Source organism: Leptopilina boulardi, unplaced genomic scaffold (genome assembly GCF_019393585.1).
Source record: "Leptopilina boulardi isolate dan_hultmark-lab unplaced genomic scaffold, ZJU_Lbou_2.1 LbouV2_179, whole genome shotgun sequence".
Lineage (NCBI taxonomy): Eukaryota > Metazoa > Arthropoda > Insecta > Hymenoptera > Figitidae > Leptopilina > Leptopilina boulardi.
In genome coordinates this window covers 2,361,872-2,373,896 of record NW_026137728.1, presented here as the reverse complement: position 1 = coordinate 2,373,896, position 12,025 = coordinate 2,361,872, and the positions used below count along the sequence as shown (strand labels likewise).

Here is a 12,025-nt window from a genome sequence, read left to right as displayed (position 1 = left end):
ATTTAGTACTCCCAACCAAACGGGTTAGTTGCACATATATCAAATAAAAAATTTGGTAGGGACAACCAAACTTTGATACATGATACCAAACAGTTTTCTCAGTGAATATATTATAATTGGATTACTTGAAAATCTCTTTTTTAATAGTTTCTAAATACTCTAAAAATATTTTGGGACACTTCTCGGACATGTAAGGAACTGTACTAGTCCCTTAGATTTTCTAGCCGAATAACAATATTATAGTTTGATTGCCTAAAAATAACTTTATATATATTTTTTTAATTGTTTAAACACGTTTGGGACAATTGTGGAACAGTTTCGGTACAGTTTTATGTCCCTTAAACTGTTGACTTTAATTTAAGAATAAATCCTTAAAGTTGTTACATTCTGAATGCTTAAAACTTTTTAAAAACATTTAGGTACTTTACTTTATTTAGAATCTCAATTTTTCGATTTCGTTCTCCTTTTTTATTTTTTATCTCAAAAACTATTAATTTTGGTGGATTTTTCCATTAACATTTTTTGTTCGTGAGGACTGAAGCTACAAAATACTTCAATTCCAGCTATTTTGACCAGGCCCGAAAATCAATGTTGCGTGTGCCGGGTCCTTTGAGTATTACTGGGTATTCTAAAGTTTTTTGGGGTTACGAATCCGACGTCAGATTTGGAAAATTCAAAATGGCGGATCCAATATGACGGTCGAATTTTTAAAAATTGAACATATTCGTCCGCCATATTGGATCCGCCATTTTGAAAAACGGACACCGGATTCGTAATCAGCGACCCCGAGTAACTATTTTCAAGCGAATGTGTTCAATTTTTAAAAAAATTCTACCGCCATATTGGATCTGACATTTTGAATTTTTTTAAATCTGACTTCAAAATAAATGTGAAAAATGTAGATTTTTTTTACGAGAATTATTTTTCCTGAACCGTCAGCAGCGCAAGGGTTAATTAATCAAAAAAAAAATAAATAAATAAATAACTGAAGTAATTTATATACATTGAAAAAAAAATTTTGTGTTTGCAACAAAATCGTTTGATTAGACAATTTTGGTTCTTGTAATGAAATTTTTCTTGGTTAAAACAAAGTCGTAGAGTTATCTCAATCAAACATTTGGTTAGACTAACAAAATTATTTGGTTGAACATTTTTAAATTCCAACCAAAATTTGGTTACGACAGCAAAATAATTTGGTTAACACAACAAAATAGTTTGGTCTAAAAAACCAAATGATCGTTTGTTGTCGTAACCAAAATTTGGTTACGACAATCAAATAATTTAATTTGCTCTCGTACCTTACACTCAGAAAAAAGATATGTTTGAACAAAATGTACCAGTTTTTTATATTTACCCAATTTGCTTGGTTAGTTCAAACAAAATTTGTTTAATTCAAATAAATATTTATTTGATCTAAATAACTGTTTTGGTTTATTTTAATAAATTTTTTGAACAAAGAAAAAATTTGATTGAGCTAAATAAACGTTTGGTTTATGCAACCAAATGTTTGGTTAACTGTATATTAATTCATTTATTTTGTTGATTTAACTAAAATTTGGTTGCTTCAAACGAATTTTTTTCTGAGTGTAGAACAATTAGTTTAAATCTCTCACAAAGATATGGGTAGTCCAGTGGTCAGAGCTCTTGATCTTCAGTTTTAAAACAGAGGTTCGATCCCAGGCGGAGATGAGATTTTTCAAAGTCCACAAATATTTCAATTGGATAAATATAAATTAAACGTTAAATTGATAATAAATAAATAATAAAATAAATAAAAAGAAGATAAAGTGAAAAGAAATAAGGTAGAATAAAATTTTTAATTTTACAAAAAAAAAAACTGTTGGTTTGATCAACCAAACATTTTTGTTGACCTAACAAAAAAAAATTTGATTGAACTAATCAAACTTTTTTTTATGTCAACAAAAAACACTCAATCACATTTTTTGGTTGACCCAAACATATAGTTTGGTTGCTTAAATGCCAACAAAATTGTTAGTGATTAAACATTTTTCTCAGTGTATGTGAAATAATAGATTTTTAAGCTTTAGAGGACCGGAAATTTTTGTTTTTAAACTTTAAATTTTATAATGTATAAAATTGTTTAGCAAATTTGTAAATAAATACGGCACTGTATTATAGGTCTAATAAAGGTTATTAAAATTGTAATTTCAAAATAATTTAATATAAATACGTCGAAGTGATTATGGAATTATATTTCTACCTGTGCGGTATATGTTTACATTGAAGTAAACAAAAGACACCTTAAGCCAACGTTCAAATACCAAAGTTAATATAATTAAATCAGTTGCAATTCATGTATTGACATGTTTAGACGTGGTTAACATTAGTGTCAATATTTTGTAATTTTGAAAAAAAAATCTGTGTTAATTATACGCCTATAATTATTTACTTTATCGTTATTTTTATTTCATATTTTTATATTTAACGCGAATAGTTTCGGGAGTGCTCTAATTTTTTTTAAACTCGCGAACAAAAAAATTTTAGTTTCAAAAAAAATTTTTTTTTTTTTTGTCATTTTAGTAAATTTTTTGTTCCGGGATTTTTAGAAAAAAGTATTTTCTTTTTTAATTTTAAACACGTGATTTCGGGAGTGTTGGAAATTTTTAAAATCGCGTGTGTTTCCAACAGATTTTTCTGACGACGAAATATATGCTACATAAGTTGCAGAAAAAAGGTTAGATATATATATATATATATATTTAGAAAATTGCAATTTTCTATTTTTAAACAAATTTTTCTGGAAAATTAATTAAAGTTTCTGAAAATCAAAATTTGAAATTGAAAATTTACTTGATTAAATGGATTAAATAAAAAAAATGTTAAAAAATATTTATGTCGCTTGAAAGTTACATTGGTCCTCAAGGAGTTAAATAAGAATTTAGCTGAATGTTAGGACCAGAATATTAATTTTGTCGAGAACTTTACTTTTAAAATATTGAATCGATTGATCTGCGATTTTGTCAGAAAAGTCTAAAAAAAAGGTACAATGAGAAATTGCTGTTATGTGCAAAAACTGAAATATTTTCTTTAATAAATTATTATAAAATACTCAACAATGACGTCACACATGACCTCATATTAAAAAAAAAAAAAAATTTCAAACTATTTTATTATAATAATTAATTCAACAAAATATTACAATTTTCTCGGAACACATAAAAGCCGTTCCTCATCATATTTTAGATCATCTTCACAAAATCTCGGATTTATTCATTTAATATTTTAACAACTAATGTTCCCCATAAATTAAACATTGTGCGAACCCAACAATCACATGTGTTGTTGAGGATAACCGTTTTTCGAATAAAATATATGCGAGATCTCTATTTTGTGGTATATAATACGAGCTTTATTAATTCTTTACAAGTAAGCTGTGTATGCGTATATAGTAAATGCACTTAAAAACAGAGTGCTTTGCGTCGTAGCAGTTTATAGTCCATTAATTTGTAATGTTGCCATTAACCTGCAGAGGACAGGTAAACGAGTTCCGTTCTCAGATCACTATAGCCTTTTCAGATAGAAAAGCCCAATCTGCCTTAATTTTAATGCGTACTCAAACATCTTGATGAGTCTTTATCTAAACGAACACACAATTATGATTTTTTAATGAAAAAAAAAAAGAAAAAAAATATGAGTGTTTCTCCGCGCGTAGAGAAAAATTTTATGTATATTATGTTTTGTTTTTTTTTTCATGAAATAAATTCCACGTTCTGTGTCATAATATTATATTTGATTTGAATTTAATTATTTATTATTTCTTTTATTATTTTATCGAATTATCAATTAATCGAATTTCTAAAAGTTTGAATTATCAAAAGATCAAATTTCTAAAAGTTCGAATTATCAAAATATCGAATTTCCAAAAGTTCGAATTATCAAAAGTTAAAAATACCAAAAGTTGAAATTACCAAAGAATTAAATTTTTAAAAGATCGAATTTTTAGGAATTTGAATTTTTAAAAATTCCAATTATCAAAGGATAAAATTTCTAAATTTAAGAATTACTAAAAGATCAACTTTATAAAAGTTCTAATGTTTATTTAATCGAATTTCCATATGCTCGAATTATAAAAAGATTGAATTATCAAAAGATCGAATTTTTAAAAGTTCGATATTTCGGTAATTTGCGAACTTTCATAAATTCGATTTTTTTGGTAATTCAAACATTTAATCAATCTTTTGATAATTCGAATTTTTAATTATTTAAATTTCTGAAAATTCCATAATTTTGTAATTTAAACTTTTAGAAATTTGATTTTTTAGTTATTCCGAACTTTTAACAATTTCGATCTTTTAGTTATTTGAACCATTAATAATTTTATCTTTATATAATTCGAATATCTGTAAATATTCCATCTTTTTGTAATCCGAACTTATATAGTAATACAAGCTTTTAATAATTCCATTTTTTGATAATTTGAATTTCTAAATATCCGAACTTTTAGTAATTCGAGCTTTTAACAATTCGATCTTTTGATAATTCGCATTTCTAAATATTCGATCTTTTTTTGTAATTCAATTTTTTAGAAATTCGATCAATTAGACATTCGGATTTTTAACAATTCTCTCTTTTGATAATTTAAAAACTTTTTTGAAATTCAATCTTTTGAGGCACATGATCATCCCAAAACGATAATTAATTAAAATTTTCATTTTAAAGAATTTTCTTAGAAATAATTATTTTTTGGACCAATTTTTAGTTTTCGAATTTGCATTTCATGGAATTTCTTTTTTTTTTTTGACGAATTTTTACTTAACAAAATTTTTAGCTACCGAATTTTTGTTTGCCAGAATTTTTTATTTTCAAGCCAATTAATTTACATGACTTTTTATTTAGAGGAATTTTTAATTTAACAGAATTCTCATTCAATCGAATTTTTAAATGAAAAAAATCCAATTCACCGAATTTTAATTCCGAATTTTTTTTTCGCGAAATTTTATTTGTATGAATTTTTTTTTTGATAGAATTTTTAAGACACCGAATTTTGATTTGTCCGAAATTACAAACGACCGAACAAACAATTGACAGAAGATTTCCGATACAATTTTTAAAATTGACCAATCACAATTTTCTTAATAATTTCAAATTGGTTCAATTCAAAAATTATGCAGAAATTTTTCTGTCAATTGTTTGTTCGGTCATTTGTAATTTCGGATAAATGAAAATTTGACGTCTTAAAAATTCTATCAATTAAAAAATTCGTATTAATAAAAATTGGGACAAATTAAAATTCGGCACTGAAAAAAAAATTCTAGTTAGGTTATATTGAACATTACTTTCTAATTAAGTTAACAAGAATTCTAGTTGCATTAACTAGAATGCCTTTTAAAATAACCAGAATTCTGGTTACTCTAACTAGAATTTTTATTCAGTGAGTGAATTAGAATTTCTGTCATTTTAAAATTCGATTGAATGAGAACTCTGTTAAATTAAAATTCTTTTAAATAAAAATTCATGTAAATTTAAATGACATCAAAATAAAATTTCTGACAAACAAAAATTTGGTAGCTAAAAATTTTGTTAAAATAAAAATTGCTAAAAAAATAAGAAATTCCGTAAAATGCTAATTCAAAAACTGAAAATTCATCTAGAAAATAATTAGTTGTACTGATATTCTTTAAAATGAAATTTCGAATTAATTATTTTTATGGGATAATCATGCGACACAATTTTTTGATAATTCGAACTTTTAATAATTGAATTTTTTGATTATTTGAATTTTTAATAATTAGATAAAATAAGTATTCGACTTTGTGGAATTTGATCTTTTGAGATTTAGGACAAAATAAGGCTACTCACAATTTCTAATTATTTTTTTTCTAATTTTAAAATATTTTTTTCATCATAATATTTCAGATTGAAGTAGCTATACATCAGAAGAATCTGCGAACACTTTGTTGGAGTAATCATCGTTCGGTAAGTTGATGGCTTTTTCTGATAGCAATGTTAATATCATTTCCATAAATTACTTGATGAATTTCCAAATTTCCATTTGTAATATTTAATTTCGGATGATTTACAAAATAGTTTTGTTAAATTTTCTGAATTTTTAGTCTTAAATACACAATATGATTAAGTATTACTTTAAATAATTTTACACTTTGCAGTAGATTGTTTAGTATATTTTACAAAATTGTTTTTTGTAAATCATAAGAAATTAAATTTTGTAAATGGATATTTAATCCTTTAAGGAACAAGTTTTTTTTAAAATTTTTTTATATTTAAACAAGTTTTTCAAAGCAGAAACTAATTAAAGTTTCTTGTCCAAAAACCAGAGTTTGAAATTGAAAATCTTCTATGTATATTAAGTTAACAAATTTCCAAAAGCGACACCGACACCGTGACCTCAACACCGTCCTTGGAAAATATACTTATAAACAATTTTTTTTCAATTTTTTAACCCGAAAAAGGGTTATTTTGCATTTTCATCACAAAAAAGGGTTATTTTGCAATTTGATGCAATTTTTTTACGAATTTTTAGATATATACCTTTAAAATTACTCTATTTTTAAAAAGTTACTTATAAACAATTTTTTACCAATTTTTTATGGTTTTTTTTTATTATTTATTGTTGTTTTTTAAATTTTTAGTTAGAAACCTATAATATTGTGCCTAATTTTAAGTGTCATTGAAATCAATTGTTTTTAACTTAATAATTTAAAAATTTCTTATTTTAAAACGAAACATCTTCTACTATATAAAGTTAACAAATTTCCAAAAGCGATACCGACAACGTGACCTGGACACCGTCCTTAGGAAATCTATTTTCACTTATTTTCAAATAAATCAAAATACTTTCCCATATGCTTTTAGAAAATATTACATACTTTTTTTTGTAACATTTTTTTTCAATTTTAACCCGAAAAAGGGTTATTTTGCATTTTCATCACAAAAGAAGGGTTATTTTGCAATTTTATTCAATTTTTTACAATTTTTTGTATATATACATTTAAAATCTCTTTATAAAGGTTTACTCTGGATAATAAAAATAAAAACCGATATTTTAAAAGGTTTTTCGATTTATTATGAACATTTTTCTAAAAAATTTGCACAATCTCCATGTGTTTGTGGGGCAATTTACAGCAATATAATATAATATAATATAATATAATATAATATAATATAATATAATATAATATAATATAATATAATATAATATAATATAATATAATATAATATAATATAATATAATATAATATAATATAATATAATATAATATAATATAATATAATATAATATAATATAATATAATATAATATAATATAATATAATATAATATAATATAATATAATATAATATAATATAATATAATATAATATAATATAATATAATATAATTAATATTGTTGTAAAATTTTAATAAATTAAAACATTTAATATTTAACAATTGTCATTTCATCCTTCAATGATACTGATCAAAATTAAGATAAATTTTATACAATATTAATAATATATTAATTTAAAACATAAATTATATATATATAATATACATAAACTACAATAAGTAAACAACAATAAGTACAACTATAACCGAGCGAGCGTTAGCGAGCGAGGAATACATCGCTAATTTACTAAATTAAATGAAAAACATTGTTTCAATATTCAGTTTTAAAAATCATGAAAGTTATGCATGTTGCTTGAAAGTAACACTGGTCCAGAAAGTGGTTAAAAGTAACAAAAAGTTTTTTATAAAATTCCATAAACTATTTTTTTCCCTGTAGATTTTTTTCAAATTTTAATTTTGTTTAATCAACTATTATATATATATATATATATACATATATATACATATTTAACTGAATTACCATGTAAATTTCGAAAATGAAATTTATCAATGTTAAATTATGTTTGATAAATTATTATAAATTACCTGTATATAGTTCCATAAATTATCACAGAAATGTTCAAATAATTGGATTTTATAATTTTGAATTTGATACGCTAAATTCCTAATATATAAAATTAACATATTTGAAGTAACAAGAGTAAATTTTTGAAATTAGATTTTTTAATTTTGAATTTTGTTTTTCTTTAATAATAATAGCTGTAACTAAATCTTTTACTACGCAAAATTGTAAATTTTTTTTTTATAAACAGAATTTTTCTTTTTTTTTTTCCTACAATCACTGAGTAATTGTTTCAACAAGTTTTTCATATATAAAAATACGAAACACACTTTATAAAATTTTTATGATATATTATAAAAGTTCTCCTTATTGCAAGAGAGAATGGATTTTTCGCAATACAACCGGGTGTGTAGTGATTGACGAGAAAGAAATTGCACGAGATATGTGAATGTGCGTAAAATATATATAATATTAAAATCACTGAAGTGAATGGAACTTGATTTTAAAAACATATAATGTATATACGCAGTGCGTGTAAGGTGGTGAATGTTTGCGCATTTTACTATATATATTCATATAATGTAATTTATTTATATTGCGTGTTTCATTCTCTCCCGTGAATTTTTTTTTAAATAATCTAAAATTATTAAAATAATACTGTAATATCAAAAGGAAAATTAAATTTCATTGGTAAAGAATACACGTTTTTAGCGTTTTGTGGCTCTGGTCCGAAAGCCTTACGGTTTCGCTTGGCGTCCGTGTGTCCGTCCGTCCGTCATATATATTCATATGGTTGCTATGGTAACTCCATTTCCATGACAACCATTTCCATAGCAACCGTTGCTAAGGATTTTTTTCCTTAGCAACAGTTGTCATGGAAATGGTTGCTATGGTAACGGATAAATATATTTTTTTAGTTCTTTGCAGAAAAAAAGTTTTATACGTATTTGTTTATTTTTTTATATAATTATGTCAAAATTTTCAAGATATGAATTCTTAAAAATCTGTGTTTTTCGAGGTTTTTAAAAATTCATAACTGGAAAATTTGGGTGCTTATAAAAAAATACGTAGGTATACCATTTTAAAAAATTTTTTTTTGCCAAGAACGAAAAGAAATATATTTATCCGAATTTAAAATGTCGTAGGTAAATTTCACGTGAAATTGTCCTATATATAGGTATTGTATTTAAGAGTGAATAAAAATCATAAATTTTTTTTTGAAATGTCATAAATAAAAACAATTGTTAGAAAGAAGGAAAAAAAAGTAAAGGGAGGTAAATTGGGGGGGGGGGTGGAAGGAGAGGATTATAAAGAGACGGGGGTGAAAGGATTAAATAATTATGTGACGTGTATATGTTCAGTGAGCCGATGAATATTTTTAGAGTCAACATTTAATTGCGCAAAGTCAACTTTACGTGATTAATAAACCAGAATTGACCTTTTTCGTGAAAAATTGCCTCTCAATTTACAATTTATTAAAGTCCAACACACAACTTCCAACAGTTATAACACATTATTTAATCTTTTTTGTTTGACTAATGAACTAGGAAATTCTTGCACTTACTAATTGATATATAAATTAAAAGAAAATATATAATTATCTGACTTTTGAAATGTATTTTACGATTTAGGAACAATGCGTGCTTTAAAAAAGAAAAATAAATAAATAAAAAAGCTTTCAAAGATATCCTGGAGGTCATTCAAATCACTAATTTTAATTCTAAAGTGATATTTCTTCAACTTTTTGGTCCGTTTGACGATGCTCAAGTTCACAACGTTTTTATGATCAATGATTTTTAAAGAAATATTTTTCAAAATTTTAATCCTGTTCCCCCTCTATAATAATGATTGATAAAAATAAATAATAATACTCACTCATATAGTACTAAATTTTATTCAAATTGCAGCCCGATCTAAAATTTTTTTTTTTGAATTGGTACACTTTAGAAATTTTGCCTCATACATTTATTGGTGATTCTCCATACGTAGCATACAAATTTTTATTTATAATATTATTTATTTCTTAAACGAAAATCGCCATGATGAAGCCTGTCCCATGTACCATTTATAAAATTAATTTTTTTTTAAAGCAAAATGCAGTAATTAATTTATTTACTATTTTCATTTTCTTATTATCTAAGTTTGTAGAATTAAATACTATAGTGCGGGGTGAAAAAATTTATTTTTTTTTATCATTTTTTCGATGTTAATTCTTGTTCCCAGTTTTGTGCGTCATGATGAAGCCTTTTAAATAAAACTGAATCACTACGTCCGAAAATCATTTCATAATTATTTTTTTATACCTTTAAAGCGCCAATTTTCAATAGGGAATCACAGAATCGTCATAGTATATCTTTGAAATATTTTACAAAAAAATTAAATAATTACACAAGCCTGCAAAAAAAAAAATTTCCGTTGTCAGAGATCAGGAAGTCATTTCGTGTAGTTTTTGGTGGGCTGAATCCTAATCCGGCAACGAAAACCCCCTATTACGTCAGGATATTGAGAAAAGTGAGGGTAAACGTCCTAAAAATCACGTTTTTGAAAATTTCTACCTGGTAAATCCGACGTACTAGAGACTTGTCATAGGACTCAAATTAAAGCTTGAACCCTGTACTTTACGACGATATAACGAAATTGACAACAACAAAATAAATTAGCTGTCAAAAATGGTTTTATTAAGTTGTCAAGCATAAAAATTGTCTCACACTGTTCGTAAATACAACTATTTTAAAAAATACTTGGACTCGCTTAGAATTTGTCACTCTGGGGTTATCGGGGGTCGCTGATTACGAATATGATGTCAGATTTTTAAAATTCAAAATGGCGGATCCAATATGGCGGACGAATTTTAAAAAAACTATTCAATCCGCCATATTGGATCCGCCATTTTGAATTTTAAAAATCTGACATCATATTCGTAATCAGCGACTCCGATAACCCCCAAGTGACAAATTCTAAGCGAATCCAAGTATTTTTTAAAGTAGTTGTATTTGGGTGATTCTACAGACGAAGGACGAAAATGAAGAAAATATGGACACAACATTTTTTTCTCATTTAAGATCTGAAAAGTACTTTAACTTCCAGTTAATGACACTAAAAAAGATTTCTGAAGGTGGCCAGAAAAAAATATCCGCCATTTCTAATTTTGAAAAACCGACGTCGGATTCGTAATCAATGGCACTGAAAACCCCTGAGTAACTATTTTCAGACGAATATATTAATTATTTTCAAAATTTGTCCATCATATTGGATTTGCCATTTTGAATTTTGGGAAACTGACGTCAGATTCGTTATCAGCAACCTCGAAAACCCCCGAGTAATAATTTTCATACGAATTTATTAAGTTTTTTCAAAAGATGTCAAATTTGCAATACATAAGCCTATAAAAGGACCTAAAAATAATATTTTTTTCAAAAAACTGGATGCAAGACGAATAAGAATTTTTCTGCTCACAACGCAAGTTGGGTTACAAATTGAGAAATCTTGGTTAATAGAATAACAGATTAAATAAAACGCGCGTGATATCACATTTAGTTTAGTTTAATTAACAACAATAACGAACTGTAACTTCATCAGAATGTTGATTTTTAATAATTGTAACGTGTTTTCAACTGCCAGACGAATGATAATAAAATCCAGGGACAAAATTCAAGAAGATATTTTATAAATAAGTTATAGAGTAATGTCATAATTATTTCCACATTAATAATCTACAACTATTCAAAATTACTAATCAAGTATGAATTTACCGCTAAACACTTGAAAAATAATATTTTTTCACCAAATGAACTGTCATTTACACTGCGGGACATGCCAGACGAATGAGAATTTAGGACTTTGATGTATGTTTTTTGCAAAACACTATGATAATAATTAACTTCAATCGTTCTCGCTATATTTTTTTTGTAATCTACACGTAAAAATACGTAAAAAAGTATAAATTTGGATCCCTTAGGATAAAATTTTCTTCTTTTTTTTATTCGAAAAGTCCATGATTGTTTCTAAAAATATGAGTTTTCCTTAAAAACAATATGAACATCAACTCCAATTGTGCTCGCTATATTTTTTCTGTAATTTACACGCAAAAATACGTAAGTATACCAAATTTGAGCTCTCTATGTAAAAAGATGTGGCAACCAGGGGGGGGGTACATAG

General features: G+C 25.4%; 1 long non-coding RNA gene across 1 annotated transcript in view; it reads left to right on the top strand.

Annotated features, from left to right (window-relative positions):
• LOC127277785 (uncharacterized) overlaps nt 1-12,025 on the top strand; it is a 151,219-nt gene that overhangs the window by 55,308 nt on the left and 83,886 nt on the right. Inside the window, exon 3 of the long non-coding RNA XR_007842406.1 lies at nt 5,878-5,937. This is a non-coding gene — a long non-coding RNA (uncharacterized LOC127277785). The remainder of the gene's footprint in view (nt 1-5,877; nt 5,938-12,025) is intronic.